This window comes from Pleurodeles waltl, chromosome 10, assembly GCF_031143425.1.
Source record: "Pleurodeles waltl isolate 20211129_DDA chromosome 10, aPleWal1.hap1.20221129, whole genome shotgun sequence".
In the NCBI taxonomy this organism is placed as follows: domain Eukaryota; kingdom Metazoa; phylum Chordata; class Amphibia; order Caudata; family Salamandridae; genus Pleurodeles; species Pleurodeles waltl.
In genome coordinates this window covers 1,012,897,160-1,012,925,086 of record NC_090449.1, presented here as the reverse complement: position 1 = coordinate 1,012,925,086, position 27,927 = coordinate 1,012,897,160, and the positions used below count along the sequence as shown (strand labels likewise).

The 27,927-nt window shown below is 46.3% G+C and overlaps 1 protein-coding gene and 1 long non-coding RNA gene across 3 annotated transcripts in view; one reads left to right on the top strand and one right to left on the bottom strand.

Annotated features, from left to right (window-relative positions):
- LOC138262134 (prostatic acid phosphatase-like) overlaps nt 1-27,927 on the top strand; it is a 257,511-nt gene that overhangs the window by 4,602 nt on the left and 224,982 nt on the right. The window lies entirely within an intron of this gene.
- LOC138262138 (uncharacterized) lies at nt 8,828-24,482 on the bottom strand. Its single transcript, XR_011199204.1, has 4 exons — nt 24,424-24,482; nt 24,131-24,223; nt 23,967-24,042; nt 8,828-9,417 (listed from the first exon to the last, which is right to left on the bottom strand). It is a non-coding gene; the product is annotated as an uncharacterized lncRNA (long non-coding RNA).

The following is a 27,927-nucleotide window of genomic DNA, read 5'->3' as shown; positions in this document are numbered from 1 at the left end:
GATCTGAATAGGGCTCCACAACAATCTTGTATTATTTCCTTGAATTGTCCCCATGAGATTAGACCAGGTTTTAAGTGCATGCTGCGTTTTTTAAATGTAATCAGTTGCATATATTCTTTCCTCTGCGACAGGAAACGTAGTTCACCAAAGCAGAGGTCTTTCTTGAACATAAAGCTGAAGCCATAGCTGTTTTTAATGTAAGGCACTCATCATCAAACCATGTGATTCTCGTGCTGTCTTTGGATGCCAGCTGACAATGCGTGATTGGTCTACTAACCAAAGCTAACCTAAGTTATTCTTAAAATATTTGCCAGTTTAGTTAATGCAATTGGATCAGTTTGGTCAAAAAGCAATAGAAGGTTGTCACATACTTGCTTCCAACAATTAATCGTGCATGATTTGTTGAATTTTTAGAGAAGCGGCTAGCTTGCCGCATGATTTCTTTCCTGCTTGGCACCACAATGAAATTAGATGGATTGTAGACTTTGACCACTTATATTGTCTGCTCCTGCTCTAACCACAGGTTTAAAGTTGCCACGAAGGGGTCATGATCACTTTCTAGCTTCCCAATGATGGTCATGTCAGTAATAGCGTAGCATAGTAATAGCGTAGCAGGATTCCATGTCCATAAAAATGTAGTTGATCAAGTTGGCTCGTTCACTTGCTCAGAACGTTTATTGTCCAGGACAGTCTGATGGAGGGTGCCCATTCAGAGACTGTAAGTCGCGTAGGATTCTGCCACGCTTGTAGGATCTTAATTTAAGGACATCCAGATGGTGAAGGCCCCATATGGACTCCTGCCTGCACATCTCCACATTCATCAAAAGTCTATGTGGGTCGGTGTTTAATCTCCACAGACAGGTTGCTTTCACTAAAGGGAAACATCGCGTCAGAAAGCTAATTCCTTTTGTTGGCAATATACAGCTCCAATTCTTTAATGTACGCAAGATAGTTCTTAATAGCTCCAGGGGGGCCACAGGTGTTAATGATAATAATTGTGTGCATATCACTGGCAACCCTTACGTGGAAAATGTTTGGATTACCTTCATGTTTTTCTAATCTGCTTGTGCAGATATTTGTTGATGCCCAAACTGCCAGGGCACCTTCGACCTACCTTTCCCTTTTTTGTGGGATTTGTGCAGAATGTTGCATACCCATCAAAGTCCACATCGCTAAGTGACCAAGTTCCTGAAAACAGCAAATGTTATTTATTTGAATGAATGTGGTCTATTCCAGGACTTCCAATTTTGACCTTAAACCTAAAATGTTCTGGTGACCAACTAAAACCATCTGGACTTTAAGTAAAAAACATTTGGGGCCTTATTTAAGAAAAGTGGTGCTGCAGCCAGTGCAGTGCCACTTTTCTTGTGCCCCCACTAATGCCACCATGTGTGTGCTGTATCCAAGATACATTGCACCATGGCAGTAGTTAGGGAACTAGTGTCAGAATTGTTTACGCTAGTTCGGAGCTTTGCAGGATTACCATAAAAAATGTTGACGCTAATTTTGCAAAGCCCATTGTAAATAATGGTGTGCCACCTTTTAATGCCTGCTTTGAGGAGGCATTAAAAGTGGCAAAAGATATGACGCAAATAAATCTCTTACATTTTTTTGCGCCATTTTTTCACCCCCCCCCAACAGGGGAATGCCCCCTTGGCATACATTATGCCTGGCGCAGGTGTAATGTTGCGCAATGGGTTTCAAATTGGCACAGTGCATGTATTGCTCCACTTTGTAAGTTTAGCATGGTGATTTTGGCCTCGTTGGGCCACATTGGCATAAAAAAATGATGTTAACATGGTGCAAGGAGGCGCTAGGGGCTCTTAAACCTGCCCCTTGTTTTCTTGTATGCGACAGTGTTGAATTATTTTCTTTATCACTTTGATGTTCAGTACTAAGAGATATCTCTCTCTTTATGAAATGTTGATCAAATCTATTTATATTTTCTGAGTTAGGGTTTGAATGATCCCCTTGTCAGCCTCTTGCTATTTGGTTTATATTTATCCAAGCTCTCAAGGGGTTACTGGGTTGCCCATGTTTACAGCAATTACTTTGATCCCGAGCTGCACTCTGAAGTCACTGTTGATACCATCCCTCCAGATGGTGTTCCCCTGAGAGTCAAGCTACTGATAGTGAAGAGCTAATGAATGCTGAATTTCCCAAAATTGGCCCAGTACTTGACCTCAGCACACCACTCCTGTTCCCATCCGTGTCCAGATCTGAAGAAAGAACCTATTGCTCACACCAAAACGTCAGGCCTTTGGAAAGGACATATCACTATAATGAACATGAACTGTTTGGATAAGTCAAAGGGAATCTAGTGTCATCACCACAGGGACACCACTTCCAGAGTGTGCATTCTCAGACTGCGTATTCGAAAGAGGATTACCGAAGACCGAGGTGATATGAACTGCTAAGCTCTTGGACACCACTGTTCTGACTCGAGTGGTGTGGCAGGGTGCCTGATATGAGTCTTTTTATTTTTTATTGTTTTTTATTTATGCCCATAGTTGCACCAAGCCACGTGGACTGAGGGGTTGTGTAAGTTTGCCATCCTACGTAAAACATTTCTGCCAGGTATTAAATTACAATGACTATCTTGACACTGAGTGTGATACCAGTAAATAGCCAACAGGGTGGATGTTTGAGCATCTTGGCCCTATATCAGGGCTAGATTGGAACCCAAAATCACCCAGGCAAAATTGTAAAAAAACGTGTACACTGAAGGAGCGAGTGGCTAGAATAAGTTCGCAGAGGGCCTGGTTGGTTGATGCAGCCCATCCTACTCTGAACCCCTAGCATAAACTTACCAGGGATAAGCCATGATCATTGGCACTAGGTTATAAGGACTTAGGCCCCACCAATAATTTATGATAAGAGCCCAAAGGGTTGGGCTAAGGCCTTCATGTTGGATAAAGGCTGTATATAAGTGAGGTTGATGTATTGCCAGATGCTTGCTTTCTAAAAAGCCATTTAGGAAAGAGTGCTCAGCCTTTCTAAAAGGGCGGTGGTGGGATGCCAGACATACACATTAGGCTGCAATTTGAATCCATCTTTTACTTCTCAACCCGTTTTCATTCAAGCATTATAACATTGATGGAAGAACATTTACTATACTTGTTGAAAAACTAACTTTTTTAAATGCACCAAGCAAGTGCACCACCTTGTTTCAAAATTTCCTTTCAACTTATTCATGCAGCCGACTCCTCAAATGTGAATGTCACTTACAATAGGTATTATAACTGAACTGTTTGTTTCACATTTCCATTTGACATAGTAGCTAGTTTTTATATTTTGTTTTAGCTCAAAAAGGCAGGTGGCTTCTTCAAGGCACCAATAAAAACTGTACTTGAGCTTAAACCCCTGAGTTTCCTGCATGTGATCTATAAATTACATGTGAACTGTAAACCTTGTATTTACTTGTATTTATAATAATACACATTGATATGTGTTTACCGCACCTATGACTGTAAAGGGTATCTCAAGAGTGTTATGAGAGTTCTTCCAATGATAAAATGACATCAATGCACATTTCCCTTGCTAATTATTCTCCACCCATTTGTTTTCTGGCAGTTGGTCCCTGCCCACCAAGTTCCATAGCAAGCTTGGGTATTCAGTGGGATGGCAAGCTTGGGTATACAGCACTAGTTGTGCAACGCTACACAAAATTGATAAATACATTGCTTATTTATTGTTCTTAAGTCACGGTGAGATCTTTAATCCCTGTTTTTTTCCGTGGAGCACCACAGTTTACAGTAAGTGCTTGCTTCGAGACACACTTTTAATCTCACATCAGTGGAACTGCTCATATGTCCTGGGCCCCCCAAATAATTTGGTGAACTTGGCTCCTGTGACTAGGGTGGCAAATTGTCAGCCAAGGCCTCACCTTATTGGTATTATTTATGAAGACAGGCAAGCAATGCCCATTGGGCTAAAAGGGCTTCAGACCGACCCCTCCCCCCAAACCCTCCCCCAAACTAAATCTTGGTTCATGCACAGGTGAATAGTAACCTGTATTCATAGCTCTGTAAGGCCCCATCATAGCATTTTGGAGTAATTCCAAATATACTCACCTTAGTAAATAAGGGAATGCATCAAACTCCATGGGTGGATGCATGGGAACGCCCATGCTTCACCTGCCCCTTAGTGTTTAGTATAAATCTGCCCCTTCATGTTCAAAATAAATCAAGTATATTAAAAATATATATTTTTGGTAATGTGCAATCAGATTGTAGTAGCGCAAACGTTTCCTTTAGAAGAGTGTTGTGGGAAAGTATCCTCTTTCTAGCATGGTTACCCCCATTTTTGGCCTGTTTGTGTCACTGGGATCCTGCTAACCAGGACCCCAGTGCTTATGCTCTCTCCCCCTTAAATTTGGTTGTTGGATACTGTTAACACAGTATTCCACTCATAATTGGCATACTGGTACCCCCTTAAATCCCTAGTATATGGTACCTAGGTACTCAGGGCATTGGGGATCCAGGGGATCCCTATGGGCTGCAGCATTTCTTTTGCCATCCATAGGGAGCCCAAGCAAAGGCTTCTGCAGGACTGCCATTGCAGCGTGCATGAAATGGTGCATGGACCATTTCACTGCCAATTACACTGCACTAGGTCACTTATAAGTCACCTATATGTCAGGCCTTCCAACTCTGAAGGTTAGGTGCAAAGTGCCTCTGTGTGAGGGCACCCCTGCACTAGCAGAGGTGCGCCCACATCGTCCAGGATCATTTTCCCAGAATTCGTGAGTGCAGGGACGCCACTTTACGCGTGCACTGAACATACGTCAATACCTATGTCCAGTTGCACAATGGTAACTCCGACATGGCCATGTAAGGTGTCTAACATCTTGTAATTATACCCCAATACTGATTTTAGTATTGGTTGTATAGTTCCACGCACTGTGGGAGCTCCGCAGTGGACCCCCCCAGTACTGCCATACAAGCCTTCTGAGGTTTTCCAGGCAGGCCCAGCTGCTGCCACCTCACAGACAGGTTTCTGCCCTCCTGTGGCTCAAGCAGCTCAAGCCCATGAGGGCAGAACAAAGCATTTCCTTTGGGAGTGGGGTGTTACACCCTCTCCCTTTGGAAATAGGTGTTCCAGGCATGGGAGGGGTAGCCTCCCAGAGCCTCTGGAAATGATTTGAATGGCAGAGATGGTGGTCTCCTTGCATAATCCAGTCTATGCTGGTTCAGGGACCACCAGTCCCTGCTCTGGCGAGAAACAGGACAAAGGAAAGGGGAGTGACCATTCCCCTGTCCATCACCACCCCAGGGGTGGTGCCCAAAGCTCCTCCAGAGTGTCCTGGGTTTTTCCATCTTGGATTCCAAGGTGGTGGGCCACTCTGGGAGCATCTGAGTGGCCAGTGCCAGCAGGTGACGTCCGAGCCCTCCCCTGATAGGTGCTTACATGTGTAGCTGACCAATCACCAAGAACGAAGGAACCTTCTTTGAAATGAAGGAGTCACTTCCCTGCTTCAGCAGGCACCTCTCTGCAGCGACGACCGGTGGCGTGGGTCCTCTCTCCTGATGAAGTGCGAGTATCCAGAAACATGGGTGGTGGACTGAAGTGGTTCCGATGGTCCTACGGTCCAGCTGTCCAACTTTGATGGAGGTAAGAACTTGCCTCCCCACGCAAGACAGTACCCCCGCGCACTGCATGGTTTGCAGTTGCCAAGGCTTATGTGCGACCTTCCACCAAGTTCTTCGTGCACAGCACAGCTCTGGCTTCCAGCACTCTATCCTGTGATACACAGCTTCCTAACTGGTTCCCCGGCTGCGTGGGTTCCCTTTGTGTAGTGCTGCGTGGGCCTCCTTTTGCAACTTCCTTGTCCCCGTGCTGTGGGACTCTTGTGTGTGCTGCCTGGTCTTCTGAGCCCCCTCTTGCTCCCCCTCCAGGGTAGAGGCCACCAAGCTCCTCCTGGTTCCGGGCAGCGCCATTTTCCTCCAACCGCGAGCTTTGCGTGTGCCAAGGCGTGTTGGCAGAATCCAGCGAGGCAAACCAGACTGCAATCATCCATCCGGCATGGGACATCATCTGCACCAACCAGGAATCCGCATCCTTCTTCTTGGGTGCAGTACTGACTGTTCTTCACCAGTGGTTCTTCTTTTGCATCATCATCCGGGTTAGCAGGGGCTCTTGTTCTCCCTGGACTCTTCAGTGCTTCTTGGACTTGGTCCCTTCTTCCACATGTCTTCAGGTCCAGAAATCGATTGTTGGTGTCTTGCAGTCTCTTCTGGTTCTTGCATAATCTTCTATCACGTGTTCTTGTGTGTTTCAGGAAACCTTCTGTGATTTACTCCTGCTTTCCTGGGCTCTGGGGTGGGTTCTATTACTGACCTTTGGTGTTTTCTTACACTCCCTGCACCCATCTACACACTACACTTGCCTAGGTGGGAAACCGACTTTCGCATTCCACTATTACAGTATATGGTTTGTGTTCCCCTTAGGCCCATTTCTACCTATTGTGATTTTCACTATTTGCACTGTTTTCTAACTGTTTTTAAAGCTATTACTGCATTCTAGTTATATACTGTGTATATTACTTACCTCCTAAGGGAGTATAGTCTCTAATGTATTTTTGGCATTTGTGTCACCAAACTAAAGTACCTTTATTTATGTAACACTGAGTATTTTATTTTATGTGTGTGAGTACTATGTGACTACACTGATGCTGCATGAGCTTTGCATGTCTCCTAGATAAGCCTTGGCTGCTCAGCTACAGCTACCCATGGACAGTCTGGCTTCTAGACAGGAGTAAGTACCTTTGGTACCCACTACAAACCAGGCCAGCCTCCTACAAGTGTATTCCATAACTCTGCTGATAACACCCTGACATTACCTCTCAAACAAATCAACCTTTATCACCATGCATATTGAAATACCTCCATCAATTAAAATGCTATACTAGCTCCCAAGAAGCCTTTACATTTACTGATTAACTAATTGCAAACATGTATGTTTCTGCCAGGCATCCTGGTGAGAGGAGGCATGTTTCTTCTTTCGCTGTCTTCCTCTCCCTTGATTTCACAGAGGTAGAGATGAGCAAGTCAACCAGTTAACAGTAGAGCTGAGCTAGATCTGAGTGATTGGTCTGATTTGGTTATAAGAGCCCTTGCATCAGCCGATCCTTGAAAACATTTAGCATGTAAATCAAGCAACAGCTATCTTGTAGAAAAGTGTATTTGTTTAACATGCAGAAGTGTTTCCGCTTAGTACATCAGATTATATAACTGCATTGAGAGGCATTTATTAAAAGTGATATTTAAACAAGAAATGAGAAACATTCATATCCAACACTTCCTAGCCATAACAACAATGCCACTAGTGAGTTAAGATGTAAGTCAATTGTAATGTGTACCTTATATGTGGCCTAGATTCTTATTATTCATGGAGCAACATTATAATTTATTAAATCAAACACAAGAGGTTTTTGCACAGCACACATCCCAAACTCATGTATTAGAGGAGCTTGCTTATGTGATAATGAAGCAAAAGGAAGCCTGGAAGATTTTTTTTTAGATAGAATCTCAGTTTGGTCTAGCGGGGAAGCCGGGATTCATCCGAGGCATTCTGATTCATATTGTGCAATTCTGCCAACAGATGGGTATCTCTTTCTGTTTCTTTTTTTTTTTTACATCTAAGGTCACTGCTTTGTGTTTAGTTATGATTTGTGCATGAGGTTAGAGGGTGCGTGGCAAGTAGAAAGCAATAGAAGCTTGGCTCACTTTGGGCTCAAGGGTCGAAGAGGCCCTAAATCAAAGCCAGAGCTAGACATCTCGCTCAAGCTTTGAGTGGCTCACCTACCTCTAGGAACAGGAGACCTTTTCCCTTCCCTTTCAGTCAGAGACACCTGATGTTCAGCATTATCTGCTAAGGAACAGTTGTTTTTTCAAAACAGTCTGGGAACTGGTATTGTAAAATTAAAAAAGACTATGAACATAATTTCAGTAGATCGTGCCCAGTTCCACCAGTAAGGCCACCCAAAAGCCGTTTACAAGTAGAGGAGGCTTTGTTTGTTTTTTCATTGCTTCTCATACCTCATGGTATCACTCTGTGTCTGCCTATTCTGCCCACTTGCAAGGTGCCCATAAAAAATATAAGCCCTAAATGTGAACTTTGTGGCGAGGAATTCCTGAGGGGAATTCTGTCTCTCGTAATGACACAAGGTCCTATGTTTAAGCTGCTCCTGCACCTGGATTTACTGGGTGAGCAAACAATGAACCCAATTTTTGTGTCTGGAAAATTCAGCAGGGAAAATCACTGGGGGAAATGGCTGCATTGTAGCCCAAACCCTTCCTTAACCCATGCTAGGATCTTAGGCAAGGGCTCATTACATGCTGCTTCTGCCAGCCAACATTCTTCACTCCTTCCATCACCCTCCACATTCTATCCTACAACCCCTGCCTTCAAACAGCCCATGCCACATCCTTTTACCACAGCCTGCACCACACTTTTACCAACTTCTCAGAGCTGGTAGCAAATGTGTGTATTAAACTCTACGGAAAAGGGAATACTGCGCATAATCTTGACTAGTAAATCCAGGTCTGCAAAGTAATTCCCAATTCCCTTGGGTTTAACTCATAATTGCACAGCACTGATGGGCTTCTTCCGCAACATACTTGTTATTACTGGTATGGAGTTTGCTTCATACCAGCACAGTGCAACTTGTTATCGGGCCATGTTGGGCTACTTAAAGTACCTGTGCATAGCTCAACTGGATGAAAGGCCCAGTTATCAGATCCCACCACATCAAAAAACACACAGCACGGGGAGTCACCACACTTTAACTTCAACAAAAGACGGAGAATGCAATAATCCATCAGGATAGAGACAGTGTTGTATTTTATTGTCATTTGTATAGTGCTTCCCCACTCTTAAGAGGCTCAAAGCACAGATAGTCCAGAAACATTGCTTTGTTTTATTTTCTTTGTTGTGTAGCCATTTTAGTTATAGCTCCATGCACATTAGTTTAACACACTAGGCCGCTGTGCAGTCTGACCTAGATATATTTTATTCGGCTTCTCATTGTTATTTTTACAATAACAAGCTTTACGATCTTGTTTTATTTTCATCTATCTAACTGTTTTTGCTTAGCCCAGCACTGTGTTCTCAAACAAGACATTCTTGATCACTTTGTGCTTCAGCCAAGGCTACAGTTTGGTACATTGCCAATGAACGTGGTAGAAGTTTAGTCTCCAACATTCGTAGAAAATACACATCCTTACGTATGGACATTTTCTTAGAACATCAGCTGTGTTATTATAAAAACACTTCCTAGTCCCATTACACGTTAAGAGGGGGATTCCAGCCAGGGAACCACGACTGTATGCTGATTGCTGAATGCTTCACTGCAGATACTAACGCAGACTACAGGCCTTTTCTCAGGTATGAGGGTCGATGTCCTCCCGGGGGAACCTGAAAGGCAGAATTAGAGTTTAACATGCTGTGCTCAGATTATGACTTATAAAGGAAATAGTCCATAAATTCTGGTGACAATGTGATAGCGTTATTCTTGTGCTTCACTCTCCTAGTCAGCATTTTAATATTGTCATGTTGTATCGTCCTGGTTATTGCAGCTCACGCTTTACTATCTAAGATGCAGTCGTTTTATTAAACCAATTATTAGAACATATACTGTTTCTGTCTGTCATTTATAAAACCGAATTGTGAATGAGAGAACCAGATGCGACCTGAGCGACCACAACTTCCCTGAGAAGCCTAATATGTAATGCGTTCGGCTGCCCATTCATCCCTATCTTTTGGTAGAGATGAGGCACTGCCAGTTAGCCGGAACAAAACCCGGATTTAGAGCGACAGGTGTCACCCACCGTGGGTCAGACTCGGTCTCCCACACCGTGGACAACCTTGCTGCTCAAAATCCAGTAGTCTTATTAGAATAATGAGAGCCTACACGACATCTTAATGCTTTGAACCGATTGATTACATCAGGCATAAACTGAATAAAAATATGATATATTCTGTCATCAGGCTTTAGTGATGATTCTAATTAATGACTGATCCATCAAAGCCTACCTGCTTTCCTGATCAAAGGTGTAAGACCTGCATCCTTAGGGTGGTCTTACCCTGCATTCGTCTGCATACCGATGGGTTTTCCTGGGGAGGAGGTTGGGAAGGGATCCCACTTAAATTTCAAATGGTAGTGGCCAGAGCCTACACAAAGGGGCTGATTACTTCCCAATGATAGTCTGTAGCCGGTGCTGGGCTGAAAGGGGGACCTGTGCACTTCAGAGAAACCTTTTGATGTCACCCTTCCTGCCCCCAGGCACTTTTTGGTATAAATACAGGGTCTCTGACCCCCCTAAAGACAGTACACTTCTGGATACAAGGCAACTCTGCTGGAGTAAAGACTGCTTTGTGCCAGAATTGCCACTCTGCCAGGACTGACCATTCCCAGGTACTGCTGCCCTGTCTTGTTTTGCTGCCCTCTGCCTGCTGATCTCTGCCCTGCAAACCAAGAACCAACAAGCCTACTCTGTGGTAAGATGCGGCCTGCATGGTAAACGAAGCAGTTTGGTATCCAGAGAGCTCTCCGCGTACTCGTGCTTGACTAGTGCTGCTGCATGGTGCACCCAGACCCAGTCTCCAGCCATAGAGAGTGCTCCCTGGACTCCCGCTAAAGCATCCTGCTTTGCGCAACCACAAACAATGTCTCAGGAGGTACGGGGCTTGAACTCGGTCAGAGGGAATTACGGTTTGCCTGTGACCACGGCTCCTCCACTCTGCACAGCCTGTCTCCCCACTGCCATAAAATTCTGCAGTGCTTTACCGACACTTATTGTTAAACCCCGTGGCCTAAGCGACATCTACCTTGTCTCACTGGGGCTTTTCCAGACTGCAGCCCCCGCCGTTCTACAGAGAGAAGCGCGACCGGACTGATTACTGTACTTTCTCTAAGAGAACCGCATTCACATCGCAGGGTTCTTCACATCGTGTTGAGCCACATATTTTGCTAAGAGCAACACTTTAATATCTTTAAAAAGTGAATATCTCATAATTTGCTGCTTGGATTTTTGGTATTTTGTTCTTGATTTACACAGATAAACAAGCTTTATCTTTCTACATGTGTGTGGACTCTTTATGTAGTGTTCTGACTGTGATTAGTGTGTGTGTCTTGAACAAATAATTTACACATTGCCTTCTAAGTTAAGCCTGCCTGTTCTGTGCCAAGCTACCAGGGAGTGAGCACAGATTAATTTTGGTTTTGTATTTGACTTACCCTGACTAGGATTGTGGTCCCTACTTGGACAGGGTGCATACCACTGCCCACTATAGACCCAATTTCTAACACCAGGTAATAGTTGCCTTAAGCACAATGTTTTAGGTGTTGTAGGACCTGTTGTAGTGTGACATTCAGATAGCTTTTTCCTTCCTGAAAGACTGTTTTGTGGTTGATTGGATACACTCTCCTTGAGTTTCCACCTCCTATTAGTAGTTCCTCTCAACTCATTGCGATTTGTTAGCCCCGTATCCTATGTGGTCCAAATTGTATAGACACAGACTATTCCATACATGGCTGTAATGACTTGTGCAGCCATGTCAAATCACATGATTCTCCTACACCCAAGAGTAAATACAGCTGCTTGCTTGTTTGGAATACAGTTTCAGCAGTTCCAGTCTGATGCACACACCAAAACATTTCAAACATAGCACACCCTATTAGGAAGCACAGTTTCTGTTGGAGTGACGTCTTTTCAGAACATTGCCCATCAGCCACACATTCTATATGTTCTGAAGCATGAAGGAATACTCATATCCTCTGCATGCTAGAACACCATTCATTGCAAAGTTATTTCAATGTAAACCTTATAGCCAGCTCTTTAGTCGTGGTGCCTTCCTGCACAGATGCAGCTCAGTCATCTCAATGTGGAGTGCCAACAACAACTACTTTATTTTGATTAGGGCACTGCAGATTCCTGCCATTGTCATTATTATTCAAGTAATATTGCTAAGTGATTGGCACTCATGTATTCAGTCTCAGGAGGAATGGAAGATGCATTGGGAGTCAGACCCATGATTTGCCAGCCACGCATCCCGAAATCAGGTGCTCTAACCCAGTAAGCTTAAAATTCTCAGACCTGCACACGTGTGCGTACTCAAACAAGCAGTGCCAGTCTTTGGCGGGGGCAAGCTAAGCCCAGGGTGCCAATTTCCAGTGGTGCACAGGAGGCTGTCTGCATTATGCTTCTACAGACAGCAGCATCCCTCTTTTGGCGACAGTGATTCTGATTAAACTTCCTGTAATCATATTGTTTCATTTGCAGCAGGTACCACTTTATACCACATTTTATGCCTCATTAACTGCCTTTTATACCCCTCCCTTTTTCCTCTCACCCGTCTTGTCGAGCAGCAAAAGCTCCATCCACCGCACACAACTTGGCAGCAGCATGATGATTCTAAGCTGCAAATGAATCAGGCTTGTTTTTGTTCAGAGACCACTCTCTGCTTTGATGTAATCATAGGGTGACCAGGCATTCCAGATTTGCAGGGACAGTCCCAGTTTTTCACCAGCTGTCCTTGAAGATTTTGAGAAATTTAGCTTGTCCTTTTTATTTTTTATTTTTTTAGTGATCGACTGAAAACCTAGAGAGGCAAGTTTTTATGTGCTTGGAGGCAGGACGAGTTTGCAGCTCTTCTCAGACCACAATTTAAATAGCACCCTACTAGGTTTAAAAGTTGCTTTTAATTTAGTTCCTTAGTGCCTTGTTGTCTGTGCGCTGTCATTTAAGTAATTTTGCACCCCTTGGCTTATGTATAAGTGTAGTCCATCTTCTGTGTTTGCTAAATGTGTCCGTTTTCGGTTTTCAACTTCTGGTCACCCTGTGTAATCACCCCGCGACTGACCTGTAGACACAAAATGGTCCCCTTGCTACCTCATTTTATTCATCAACATGGGTGCTATCTGAGGAGGGGGAGGCTCTGCAAACAGGCATACTTTGCAACATTCCGGTGAGAAGACTGAAAAGGCACATTTGGGCAACCGTCAGGCAGGAGCGCCTTTCTTAAGATGGAATTAAAAATATTTAATTAGCTCACTGTCATTTCACAGAAGGAACTGGCAAAAACAGGCAAGAAGCAGTGGCAAAGACAATAACCTCTCATCTATTGGTTCACCTGTTACTCCCCACCCTGAACTTTGCTTTGAGTTGCACCCCTGAAGGTAGTACAGCTGGCGAGGGGCAGACAGTTTCTTCCACTCCGCTCCTCAAACTTTTGTCACAGAATACTGAGGTGGCGTGAGCTACCATGCGGTGTAAGCATTTTTATTTAATTATATGAAGTCTAAGGGGTAAAGTTACAAGAAACTGGTGAATCAGCACTGATGCACCAGTTTCCTTATGTCACCCCTGCCCCACCTAACGATGCCATGGGTTCAATGTATTTACAATACAACGCAGCATGGCAGTCATTAGGACAATAGTGTCAAACTTTTTGACACTATTGTGACACTTTGCTGCACTAGCATCAAAAAGTTTGACATTTGTGCAGCAAAGTGCAGGGAGGCCTACTGATTTCAATGAGTGCATCATTTTTAACACCTGCTCTTAGCAGGTGTTAAGAATGACGACAAGAATGGTAAGTGAAATCTTGCAGATTACACTGCGCTACATTTTCGAGCCTTCCTGCTCCGGGACGCCCCCCTTGCATACATTATCCCTGGTGCAGACGTAGGCCCTCATTATGAACGTGGCGGTGTGTAAACCACCATGTTCATAATGAGGCCCATAATGTGGTGCAAGGGGGTGCAAAGCGTGATGATGCAAAGGCCTCAAGTACACCCGCGGCTCACCAACAAACTGGACACCACACTAGGGTATTAGTTGAGCAGAAAAAGACCTTCTGTGGCTGCGCTCTCATTTATTTAACAGCTCAGGTCAGGGCCCAGCCTTCAGGTTAGCACTTGGCAACATTGTAGGGAAGAGCCCAAGTGACTCTACATCCCTCCCCTGTTTTAATAAAAAAAAAAAATCATAACTACCATGTGGGGTAAACAATTAGAAAAGAAAGAAGAGAGAGAGATACAACAGTAGTAACACTAGCACAGATACCTTTCTTGACACTAGCACAAAAAAAGTCTGAGCGGCTGGCTGGGAGTCGGGTTAGGTCGCAGATTATACCTCTCGCTATGACCAGCCGGCTTCTCGATGTGCCCACCGTCCAGCCTGGTAGGCCCAGATCCGTTCTGGTCCCATCGGGTGCTTCTGTCTTCATCAGCCCGGGTTTCGCCCCCTCCTCGTTTCTGAAGATGATTCTCCACATGCGTCTTCTTCCCACCCTTCGGAGAGATCATCAGAGGTGCCACTGTCGCACGGCACCACTCGTGTGAACCAGGAAATGTTGCAGGTGACATATTGCTCACTCCTTTGGGCTGTTATCATAGTACCATTGATTGTGTCCACCCTCCATACTTCGGGTTCAGACAGAGTCTATCCCGGGTGGCAATCCTTCACAATGACCAGATACCCTACCAGCAGATCAGGGTGCCTCTCTTTCCTTCTTTCGCTGGTCTTTTGGTTGGTCTGCCATCTTTTCTCTTGAGCTGCCTCCACCTCCAAGGCCGCTAGCTGCCACTGCACATCAGCTAGGATGAAGTTGCGTGGGGGCTGCCAGAACAGCAGAGCTGTCAGGGCACAGCCTGTTGTGCTATGAGATATATACCTGTATGCCCTTAGGAACCTGTGAAGAGACCACTCAGTATCATCTCCTCCGTCCCCCTATCCAAAGGGCACGGCTGAGCGTCCTCATGAACCATTCCACATCCCCATTCGCTTTCAGCCAATGGGGAGTGATCCAGCGATGGCGTATGGTGAGCTGAGCCAGATACTCTTGGAATTCTTGCCCATGAAAGGGTAGACTATTGTCTGTACTGATCTCCTTAGGGAGGCCGAGCATAGCGAACATTTTCTCCAGCACTGGCTGATGTGTTCAAACGATGTGGATGCCACCAGCTTGACCACTGGAAACCGGGCGCAGGAATCAATCAGTACAGTAGTCAGCTGGCTATCAGGAAAACTCCCAAATTCCATACTCGGCCTAGACCATGGCCTGGTGCACGGCGTTTTACTGAACAGAGGAGTAGGGCTGATCCTTGGCATTGATGCCACAGGAGTGGCATCTCCTCACCTGCTCGTCATCCAGGGCATCCATCCCTGGGAATCATAACTTGCTCTGGAAGCGAGCTTGTGATTTGGCTGTCCCTTGGTGCCCTGGTGAGCGAGCTCGACCACATGGTCTCACAGACATTGCAGTAGTACTGTCCTTTGTCCCCGCAACAGAAGACCTTCACTACCTACAGGCAGCTTGTTTCTCACCTCCTACGTCACCTGAAGGGACGTGCGCCCGACAGGCTCAAGTCACCTTGTTCCACCTAGGAACTGCTTCCACTTCCACCTTGCCAGCACTTCCTTGGCCCTACATATGACAGGGTCCTTTCCAGAGGCCTCTGCAATCTCAGGTATCATCATGGCCCTGGGGCACATCGTCTCTACCACCATGCTAACAAAACTTTCCATATGCTCTTCTTCCTCTCCCTGGGGCTCGCTCCACTGTTGCTCCAAGGGATGCTGCGACAGCTAGTCAGCCGGATTGTTGACCCCCCAGTCGGTAGATGACTTTGAGCTGCTACGGCTGTAGGAGCACTGCCCAGCGCTCAATTCATGGAGGAGCCAGTCGGGAAGTTCCCGTGAAGAGGGAGACTAGAGGCTTGTGGTTAGTGACCAGCTTGAACTCCTGCCCGCACAGATACAGATGGAAGTGCTGGCAGGCCCACCAAATGCTGAGAGCTTCCCTTTAAATCTGAGCTTATCTAGCCTCGTTACTGAGAGGGCCCTGCTTGCGTAAGCCACGTCTGGTCCTCTTGCTTCTGCGGTAGGACAGCACCTTATCCGACGGGGCTGGCATCAACCACCACCTTGGTCTTCTTCTTGGGGTGGAAGTATGCCATGGTGACCTTGTTCAGTAGTGCCCCTTTTATGGTGTGGAATGCCTTGTCAGCCTCAGCTCTCCATTCTCACTTGGTGTCTGTTCGTGTAAGCTGCCTGAGGGATTCGGCCATGGTGGCCAGCCGGGGAAAGAATCCCCCTCAGTAGGTCACCATTCCCAAAAAAAATCTGACTTCATTGAGTTTCGCGGTATGGGTGCACTCCGGATAGCATCTGTCTTTCTGGGATCAACCTGTAGCCCCTTGCGGGAGAATATGTAGCCAAATACAACAATAGAGTTAAGGTAGAAAGCACATTTCTTCCTGTGCAGGGTGAGGCTAATGTCGGAGAGTGGCTGTAGTGTGGGTTGCAGCCGGCGATGGTGATCCTCTAATGTTTCGGGGAAGATGAAAATGTCATCGCTGAGGATCATCAAACCTACCAAGCCAGGGAGTGTTTCCTGTATGGTGCTTTGAAATACTTCAGCTACTGAGGAGACCCCAAAACTGAGCGACTTGCATCGCCGAAGCCCCATGTGTGTGGAAAATGTGGTGATGTTGCCGGTCTACGGTGCCAGCTCCAGCTGAGGGTAGCTGGAATTCAGGTCCAGCTTAGAAAACCACTGGGCTCCACTGAGGTCTGCAATTATGTCATCCATTGTTGGGGAGATGTGCTGCTCCCTCTTGATGGCGCTGTTGGGTAGTTGCATGTCCACGCACAGGCGGATGGCACCCGGCTGCCTCAGTTTTGGAGCAGTTACAAGGGGCGACACCCATGGAGTGGGGCCCATGACCACCTTGATCATTCCCTGCTCCTCGAGGGTCGGCAGTTCCTTTTCCACGAGAGGCCTCAGGTGGAACGGTACTCGTCTGTGTCGCAGAGCAATGGGCCTCACTGTGAGGTCGATGTGTAGCTGGAATTGTTTCCTTTTTAGTTTCCCCAGTCCTTGAAGGGCCGTGGGAACTCCTCCAGCACGACCTCGGCATGCGAATCATGGCTCTGTCATGCAAAAAACACGAGCTTAAGGTCCTCTGTGGTGTGACATCCTAGCAGGGTTCCTCTGTTCCCTTCAACAAAGTGGAACCTCGCTTTCTTTGAGCGATTCGCACTGGTGACGGTCACTTCAATCGCCCTTGGAGGAGCAAAGGGTCAAGTCCTCCATAATTATAGATTTTGGTACTGCAGGCGGAAGGGGTGGTCGGGGCAACAGCCAGTGGTACTGGCCGCTGTCCATAACGTTAACAGAGGCGCTGGTGTCGATGAGGACTGTCATCGGCGCACCGTTGATGTCCACAGTGCATATGGGGGGCGGGCGCCGCTTCTGCTCAGGCCATCCAGCAAATGAAATGACGAAGATGTCCTCGTCATCTTTGTCCTCATATCGGGCACTTTTGGGGCAGGTCTCACCGGTCACCGTTCCCACACCATCTTCAGAAGCCAGCTGCTTCATAGCTGCCGCCCTGGTTGGTGCCGCCTTAGACTTGGGTCGCCCCCCTCAACAGACTTTGTCAAAGTGGTTCAGCTTTCCGACCGTCAAGCAGGTTTTTTCTTTCGCCGGGCAGTACCGCCACCCTGTGTACAAGGCCACTATTTCCCCACTCCTTTTGGTCCAGCATTTGGGGCTGTGGTGGGCAAGGGGGATTTTGACACGTTTGAAGGGTTTCAACCTGCTCCTCTTTCACTACGACCTGCTTCATCGCTCCATGTGCCGACTGGGGCTGGCCGTGGGCAGCGTCCATGTCATCGCCAAGCTGGCAGAAAGCTTCTGCGAGAAGGCTAGAATAAGGATTTTATCCAGTGCGGTGCCCGGCTGTCTCAAAATGAGCTTGTGCAACATATTGTAGCAGCACCCCTGGATAATCTGCTCCCGCATTTCTTCATGCTAGTTGAGACCCACCACAGGTGTTTGCGAGCTTTCACAGCGTGGTGTAAAACATTTCCACAGACTTCGTGTCCGTCTGTTCTGCCTGGTGAAGCTTGAACTGCTCATAATCCGGATTGAGCTGGGGATCAAAGTATTGGTTGAGGGCCGCCACTGCAGGGTCGAAGTCGTCGTCGCGGACAGTGTTAGGCAGCGTCTTGAATAGCTCATAGAGTTTGTTGCCTCCCATGTGCATCATGAGGGACCTTTGAATGGCATCATCCGTCTTCCTAATGGCACGAAAATAGTGTCGCAGCCGGCCGAGCCATTGATGCCATTGTGGTGCAGCTGTGGCAGAATCTGCCAACTGACTGAACGGGGGCAGCGCAGCGACTGACGAGTGAGCTCCGGTGTTGGACATAGGGCGTGGTTGATCATGTTTTGGTGAGGAGCTCATTGTACTGCTTTCTCGTAAAATGCCGGACTCAGCTTGTAGCTTTTGAAAGTGTGCCCATATGGACTGGTATATCCCCCTTTTTCTGTCCACTGTCATCCAGCAGGCACAACAGAGGGCAGCTACTGGGGTTGGGGGGGGACCTTGAAGCAGGAAACAGTCTCTGTAGAAAACAGGTGGTATACCAGTCGCGAGGAGGCCCGATCTGCAGGTCGTGGCGGCGTAGCGGCATCGCGCTTGGCAGAGAAGCAGCACTGCGGGCAGGGCGCCGAAACCGCCAGAGTCACTTTACGGTGAGTCCTCTGCGGCACTTCTCGTGTAAAGGCGACAGCACTATTGCATGACAGGGCGCCAGGCAGACAAAATCTGGGCCACACTTCCTCCGATGATGGGTGGACGGTGGTGCGGTCCATCTTCTCCAGCTCTGCTTCGGCCCAGTGGTGGCGGGGTTGGCAGGGGGAATGCGCTGCACCATCACGGGTGCAGCGAACGTGGGCGCGACGTCACTGCTGGTCAAGCAGGGGAAGGTGGACCGTATCGGGTGGGTATTCCAGCGGACAAGCTGGGAAGGGCACTGTGGGACGCTCCGTCCTCGTCACCAGTGTGATGATGCAAAGGCCTCAAGTACGTATGCGGCTCGCCAACAAACTGGACACCACACTAGTATATTAGTTGAGCAGCAAAAGACCCTCTGCGGCCACACGCTTGTTTATGTAGCACCTCGGGCCGGGGCCCGGCCTTCAGGCTAGCACTTGGCAACATTGTAGGAAAGAGCTTGAGTGGCTCTCTACACAGAGTAGCGCAATGCGAGCATTGCCCCACTTTGTAAATATGGTGCGGCAAAAAAGCCTTCCTAACACCATATTAGCATTTTACAAATTATGCTAATGTGATGCAGGAAGGTGCTAGGAGCTTGTTAATATGCCCCTCATTTTCTTTGGAAAAGTGGAGTCTTATCGCGATGGACGACGCTGACTCAGCACCCCTGTGCCTGTCTTTGTTCGCTTGCTGAAGGTAAAGTGAATTCATGCTGCTGTCTACAATAATACACCTACTCGAAGAAATATAAGGTTAAGGAAATGAATTGACTTTAAACATTGCAGGCACATAAAAACAATCGCTCTGCTCCATGATTGAGGTGGTGGGCAAGGTCGGGTGGTGGTGGGGGTTGCAATAGTGATAGGACCCAGGTTATACAATAACATAAAAACGCCAGATGGACTATTTTGCTTGTCAGTGCTTTCTTCTGCTTTATACACAGCTATGAAGTAAGCGAAAGGCAACTCGTAGCGCTAAACACATCGCTAACTAGATAAAGTTCACAGGACAATAAGAATAAACTTGTAATTTGAAGGGTTCAGAGACTTCTGACACTCTTCCCACAGGTCGTCATCATGAACCTAAGGCATGCCAGGCTTGAACTGGATGGGTGGAGGTGAAAGTAGAAATGCTCTGACACAGAGCCAGTCACACAAGCCTCCTCGGCACACATCCATGCACTGGTTGAGGTCACAGAATAGCTCCGCCCTCCTCTGTTGTGTCAGTGTGTGAAGTCTATCTTCCTCCTTGTAGCTGCAGCATGGAGGGTTCCCTGGGCTGGGCTCCACCCGTCCGGTGCTGGCTGCTGCTGGGCGGCCTCTGGCTGCAGCTGCTTCCCAGGGGCGCCTCCAAGCGGTAACTTAAACTAGTGACATTGGTGAGTGGCGACCACACTTTGCAACTTCCTCCCTAGCAACGGGAGGAGGCGGTACCTAGACAACAACTCCTGACGGGGAGGCAAACACAGCCCCAATAGTGCAGGACATCGAGGTACTGACTCAAGTATGCCCATCAAAAGAAAAGCACATTTAGTACACATTGTGAACTGGTTTGCCTCTAGGCACTATTCATTTTATGGAGGTGAAGAAAATAAAATTAATTTTGTATGTTCCGCACTTTTCGGCCACAGCAACCCAGTTTTGAAACAAAAGTGCATTTTCAGTAGCTGCGATTACTGCTCAGCAGAGCCTTTGGTGCTATACAGAAATATTAACATGATTGTAATATTTTTATACAGCGCTCACCACATCAGATTTGTTGTTCCTTACCGCTGTAGGTAACAGGGTGTTAATGACTCAATTCTGCAATGGGTTTCGAAGTGTGACAAGTTGAACCAGCCTTATGAATTTAGATTTGTGGACTGCAAAATGCTCACACATGCAACTTTGAGTACTTAAGTCACTGACCTTTTGTAGGAAGCTGGCTCTGTATATACTATCTCAAAGTAAGAGATAGTGTGCACAGAGTCCAAGGGTTCCCCTTAGAGGTAAGATAGTGGCAAAATTAGGTAATTCTAATGCTCTATTTTGTGGTAGTGTGGTCGAGCAGTAGGCGTATCAGAGGGTAGTGTTAAGCATTTGTTGTACACACATAGGCAATAGATGAGGAACACACACTCAAAGATTTTACTCCAGGCCAATAGTTTTTATATAGAAAAATATATTTTCTTAATTTATTTTTAGAACCACAAGTTCAAAATTTGAAGTAAATACATAAAATGCAAGGTACTCCACACAGGTAAGTTAGGAACTTTGAATTAGAATAGTTCAAATGGCAATAAGCTATTTTAAAAGTAGACAGTGCAAAAATCAACAGTTCCTGGGGGAGATAAGTATTGGTTAGATTGGGAGGTAAGTAAGACACTTAAAAGTCTCAGTTCCTGGGCATAGGCAGCCCACCGTTGGGGGTTCAGGGCAACCCCAAAGTTACCACACCAGCAGCTCAGGGCCGGTCAGGTGCAGAGGTCAAAGAGGTGCCCAAAACACATAGGCGCCTATGGAGAACAGGGATGCTCCAGTTCCAGTCTGCCAGCAGGTAAGTACCTGCTTCCTCGGGGGGCAGACCAGGGGGCGTTTTGTAGAGCACTGGGGGGCACACAAGTAGGCACACAAAACACACCCTCAGCGGAACAGGGGTGGTCAGGTGCAGTGTGCAAAGCAGGCATCGGGTTTTGTATTGGTTTCAAAGGAGGGACCGAGGGGTCACTCTAGCGGTGCAGGAAGGCACAGGGGGGGCTTCTCGGGCCAGCCATCACCTGGGCTAGGCAGAGGGTCGCCTGGGGGTCACTCCTGCACTGAGGTTCGGTTCCTTCAGGTCCTGGGGGCTGCGGGTGCAGTGCTTGGTCCAGGCGTCGGGTCCCTTGTTACAGGCAGTGACAGTCAGGGGGAGCCTCTGGATTCTCTCTGCAGGCGTCGCTGTGGGGGTCCAGGAGGGTCGTCTCGGGTTACTCACGGGGTCGCAGTCGCCGGGGAGTCCTCCCTGTGGTGTTGGTTCTCTGGATCTCGAGCCGGGGGCGTCGGGTGCGGAGTGTGAAGTCTCATTCTTTCGGCGGGAAGAGTGGGGTCTTTAAAGTTGCAGAAAAGTTGCAAGTTTGTTGCAGGTTGTTGAGCAGAGCCGCTGCTCACTGGGGTTTGTTGGTCCTGGGGGTCAGGGCAGTCCTCTGAGGCTTCAGAGGTTGCTTGTCCCTGTTGGATGCGTCGCTGGTTGCAGGTTTTCGAGTCAGGAGAAAGGCCGGTAGGGCTGGGTCCAAAGCAGTTGTCGTCTTCCGTCGTCTCTGCAGATTTGTAGGTCAGCAGTCCTTCTTTAGTTCAGGTTGCAAGAATCTGATTTCCTGGGTTCTGGGGTGCCCCTAAATACTAGATTTATGGGTGTGTTTAGGTCTGGATGTCAGTAGCCAATGGCTACTGTCCTGGAGGGTGGCTACACCCTCTTTGTGCCTCTTCCCAGAGGGGAGGGGGCACATCCATAATCCTGTTGGGGGAATCCTACAAAACTAAGATGGAGGATTTCTAAAGGCAGGGAGCACCTCAGCTCAGGGCACCTTAGGGACTGTCCTGACTGGTGGGTTACTCCACCTTGTTTTCCTAATTATCGCCTCCAGCCTTTCCGCCAAAAGTGGGGGCATTGGCCGGAGGGGCGGGTATCTCCACTAGCTGGGATGCCCTGGGGCCCTGTAACAAAGGGGGTGAGCCCTTGAGGCTCACTGCCAGGTGTTACAGTTCCTGCAGGGGGAGGTGTGAAGCACCTCCACCCAGTGCAGGCTTTGTTCCTGGCCACAGAGTGACAAAGGCACTCTCCCCATGTGGACAGCAACTCGTCTGGTTGTAGCAGGCTGGCAGAAACTGGTCAGCCCCACACTAGAAATCAGATTGGTAATCAGGGGGCATCTCTAAGATGCCCTCTGGGTGCATGTTACAATAAATTCCACACTGGCATCAGTGTGCATTTATTGTGCTGAGAAGTTTGATACCAAACTTCCCAGATTTCAATGTAGCCATAATGGAACTGTGGAGTTCGTGTTTGACAAACTCCCAGACCATATACTCTTATGGCTACCCTGCACTTACAATGTCTAAGGCTTTGCTTAGACACTGTAGGGGCATAGTGCTTATGCACATATGCCCTCACCCGTGGTATAGTGCACCCTGCCTTAGGACTGTAAGGCCTCCTAGCGGGGTGACTTACCTGTGCCTCAGGCAGTGTGAGGTTGGCCTGGCACTCTGAGGGGAGTGCCATGTCGACTTAGTCATTTTCTCCCCACCAGCACACACAAGCTGTGAGGCAGTGTGCGTGTGCTGAGTGAGGGGTCCTCAGGGTGGCATAAGACATGCTGCAGCCCTTAGAAAACTTCCCTGGCATCAGGATCCTTGGTACCAGGGGTACCAATTACAAGGGACTTATCTGAGTGCCAGGGCTGTGCCAATTGTAGAAGCAAAGGTACAGTTTAGGGAAATAACACTGGTGCTGGGGCCTGGTTTGCAGGGTCCCAGCATACTTTCAATCAAAACTTAGCATCAGCAAAGGCAAAAAGTCAGGGGGTAACCATGCCAAGGAGGCATTTCCTTACACCTTTGTTACCAGATGTTGAAAAAGATTGCTATTCAGGGTGCCTTAGCCCTAGTCAGCGGTGGAGCTTATAGGGAAGAGGGGGGAATGCCCCCATCCCTGATCCCCTCCCTCCCCCCAACTCGCCTTGCCCTGCTGTAGCCAAGCAAGTCCCTTCTGCATGACACCTAATAACAGTACCAAACAACAACGATCCATCCGGTAACAATTATTTTCATTAATCATACATTTCAGATAACCAAACATTTGTTACTCAAAGACAATATAATGTACAGCACAGACATAAATAACATTCCCAATATCTTCTTTATTATTACTTCTGTATACAATATATTTTCAATATTTACACAAAAACCATCAAAGAACCTCCCCTAATATATACAAACAAAGAAGGACAAAGAAAGGTGCCAAAAGAAAAAAGTGCTTGAAATTTAGAATCATAAAAACAAGAATAAATCAACCCCATATCCATTATCATCCACAGTTATAAAATATAGCCTGATAGTAAGCCATTCTTGTCAATGAATCAACCCTTATTTACATCTGGGTACATCTCCCCATTTTAGTCCTTTATGTAATTTCCAATAAAGGAAAAAACTAAAACAAAAACATTCCAGGCCCACAAAATGATCCTGTCTACATTTCGACCCACTGGTAACTCTAGGGCAAATTCCAGGCTCCCACACAGGTCTTCCTCAGGACTGAGAGGTAGGAAACATCTAAATAATTCCACAAAATCAAACACAAAATAAATTAATATTTGATAACCCAATATCCAATAAATCCATTATGTTCCATGCTGCCATATACTCCTAACAATACTCACCTCCAACTTGCTCAACCTCCAAATATACACATCTTCTGTACTCAATATTCCACCATATCATCCACAGTACTCCGATCTATGAGAGATAAAGATAACCTTAACCCATCATTCCATCCTTCACCTCCAACATGGTCAAAAATAAACACTATTGACCAAGCTCTTACCCAAATCTTATTCATAATCCATATTATTTCTCTGGATACTCTTTCCACCCAATCTAATGGAAATCTGTTTCTGGCCAAACGTTAAATGGGGCCCTTAAACACAAATATATACAAAAAGCATTTTATATCAATTATCCTTCCATTAACAACCACATAATTTTTCAAAAACTCTGCCTAAAGAACATATCACACCTAGAGACCATATCTAATTTAAAGCAAACGGCCGTAACAGCAACTAAATACCAAGTCTTATTCCCTATTGCCAAGTTGTAATCGACTGGCTCCCAGAATACCTGTGAAATCAAGTCACTATTTAACAGGACAGCGGCACACGCCTCGCGTCTTCTGTTTTCCAAGTAAAAAGAAACCCGGGCCAAGCCGGCATTTAAATAATGTCCCGCTGCGTCTCGGCGTATGACGCGCAGAACTATGCGAGGAATGCAAACGTCACATCGTTCCTTCCTCATTCCCGCTGCCTAATTTGTCTACTCAACACGATAGTGCTTATATTCGTGCATGGTGGGCTTGTCCCAAACAAGCCAATTTGTTACGAAATAGAAAAAAGAATGCCCCTTTTACCATAAAGGTTACATGTTGATTCCTTACAAAAATGGTGAACCGTGAGAAATCACGGAAACATCATATATCAAACTTTAATTAAGTTGAAAATATACAACGATCTTACTTTCCTAAAATTTAGGGTATGGCCTGATAATTTATTAAACCCCACCTCATCATTTGTACTATCGTTACCGAAAAAGTCTCAACATCATTCTAAGGTTCTAAAGTCACTGCTCGTATTGATAAACCTTCAGCCGGCACATGGATTAAACTATGCTGAAAGGGATCAGAAGAGAATACAAATCTTGTCGCACCCCCCAAACATTTTACAGCTCAACTTGAACCCTATTATGGGTTATCCTATATCTCAATACTCATCATCATTCCCAATATATTCACCCTCATAAGGAGCACCCTCTGATATATATCATATATCTCAACCATTTGATAAACTCGCTGTTTGCTTAGCTATTTCTTCATATTCGTTCAAACCCTGGGAAACCAAATCCAAAAAATTAATCCATTCACGCAGGTTCAAAATACTCCCTATATCACCTCCACGTGGATTTACAGTCACTTTGCCAAACACCCCCCCACCACAGAGAGTCTTCCGAGTGATTCATTGACACAAAATGGTCAACCAAAGGTGCACCCTGTACCTTACATCCTATGCGGCTACAATTTTGTAAAATGCGCACTTTCACTTTTTTGTCTCGTCTGTCCCACATATATCAAATCACAAGGGCATGTAATTACATACATTACATTGGTGCTATTGCAATTAGTATGTTCTTTAAGTGTCGCAGACACCTTCTTATACTGGAATGTTTTAATTTCCATGCAACGTGTACAAGCTTTACATTTTCCACATTTGTAATGGCCCAACACTTTCAGTAAATTCCATATTGTTAGTAAAGATAATTTGGGGGGTATATTCAAAAAAGAACTCACCACCCAATCTTTTATATTCTTACCCCTCTTGAAGGCAAACATCGGGGTATCTTGTGTATCAAGCTCATCCGAAATCAAGGACCAGTATTTATTAATGATCTTTTTGATTTCAGTACTCCTCGTGCAGTATGTGGTACCATAAATCATCCTATTGTTCCCTGTATTTATTTGTTCCTTAGGTTCAAGTAGACCCTCTCTGTGACAGAACCAAGCTCCTTTCTGTGATCTCCTCACCAAAGATTTAGGGTAACCCCTCAATACAATACGCTCAATTAAATCATCCGATTCTTTGAAATAATCCTGTTTACGAGAACAGTTTCTCCGGAGACGGAGAAAATGTCCATAGGGAATATTATCCCTCAAATTACGTGGATGATGGCTTCTGTATTGCAACTAAGAGTTCTTCTCACTTTCTTTCCTATAAACGGTGGTGTACAAACGATTCTCTTCCACTTTAACAATCATATCCAAAAAGTGAATTTCTAGCGAATTATACTGGATAGTAAATTGTATATCATTGGATCTTTCATTCAACCATCTATGAAAATCGAGCAAATCCTTTGATGTCCTGTCCAAATCATCAATACATCATCAATATATCGTTTCCATCGGGTTATATGTTCACAATATTGCAGTGATTTGTCAAATATAAAATGCAGCTCATAATTATCCATGTAAAAAATTGCTACATCCGGTACAAATGTAGCACCCATGGTGACTCCTTTCGTTTTTACATAGAACTCTCCCTGAAAGAAGAAAAAGTGTTTTGTCATTGCTGCCATTATTGCCTCATTGGCTACTGCCCTCCAGACCTAAACACACCCCTAAATTGAGTATTTAGGGGCGACCCTGAACCCAGGAAATCAGATTCCTGCAACCTGAAGAAAGAAGGACTGCTGACCTGAAAGCCCCGCAGAGACGAGAGAGACGACAACTGACTTAGCCCCAGCCTTACCGGCCTGTCTCCAGACTCAAAGAACCTGCACAGCAATGCATCCATCGGGACCAGTGACCTCAGAGGACTGACCTGCACCTAAAGGACCAATAAACTCCAGAGGACAGCGGCTCTGTCCAAACAGCAGCAAAGCAAAAAAAACATCTTTAAAGGGATTCCAGCCTCGCTCCGGAAGCGTGAGTCCCCAACGCTCTGCATCCGACGTCCCCATCTCGTGTCCAGTAGAACCAACACTGCAGAGAGGACCCCCAGGCGACTCCAACGACGTGGACACCTTGAGACGACCTCCCTGCACCCCTACAGGGACACCTGCAGAGACAATCCGGAGGCTCCCTCTGACCGCCACTGCCCGGTAACAAGGAACCCGATGCCTGGGAGAAGCACTGCACCCTCAGCCACCAAGCCCGAGAGAAACCAACTACTGATGCAGGAGTGACCAGCAGGTGGCCCTCATCGTTGCCCAGTCGGTGGCTGGCACGAGAAGCCCCCTTGTGCCCTTTCTACATCGCCAGAGTGGCCCCCGAGTCTCTCCATTGATATCAACCTAAAACCCGACACCTACTTTGCACACTGCACCCGGCCGACCCTGTGCCATTGACGGTGTATTTTGTGTGCCTGTTTGTGACCCCCCTCCCCGGTGCTCTACAAAACCCCCCTGTTCTCCATTGGTGCCTATGTTATTTGGGCCCTACTTTGACCTCTGCACCTGAACGGCCCTGTGTTGCTGGTGCTGGGTGTTTGGGGTTGACTTGAACCCCCAACGGTGGGCTGCCCATGCCCAGGAGACTGAACATGTTAGTGCTTTACTTACCTGAGAAACTAACTAATACTTAACCTCACCCAGCAACTGTGGATTTTTACACTGTGTCCACTTTTAAAATAGCTTATTGCATTTTTGCCAAAACTGTGTACATTACTGTTTTAATTCAAAGTTCCATACTTACCTGTGTGAAGTACCTTACAATTTATGTACTTACCTAAATTCTGAATCTTATGGTTCTAAAATAAATTAAGAAAATAATATTTTTCAATATAAAAATCTAATTGCCTGAAGTTAAGACTTTGAGTGTGTGTTCTCATTTATTGCTTGTGTGTGTACACAGATGCTTAACACTTCCCTCTGATAAGCCTACTGCTCGACCACACTACCACAAACTAGAGCATTAGTATTATATAAGTTTGCCACTATCAACCTCTAAGGGAAACCTTGGACTCTGTGCACACTATCTCTCACTTTGAGATAGTATATACAGAGCCAACCTCCTACACCTTTCCTAGCATCAAAGCTTATACACTTTACTTGACAGTGAAAAGCTACGTGAGAGGAAGA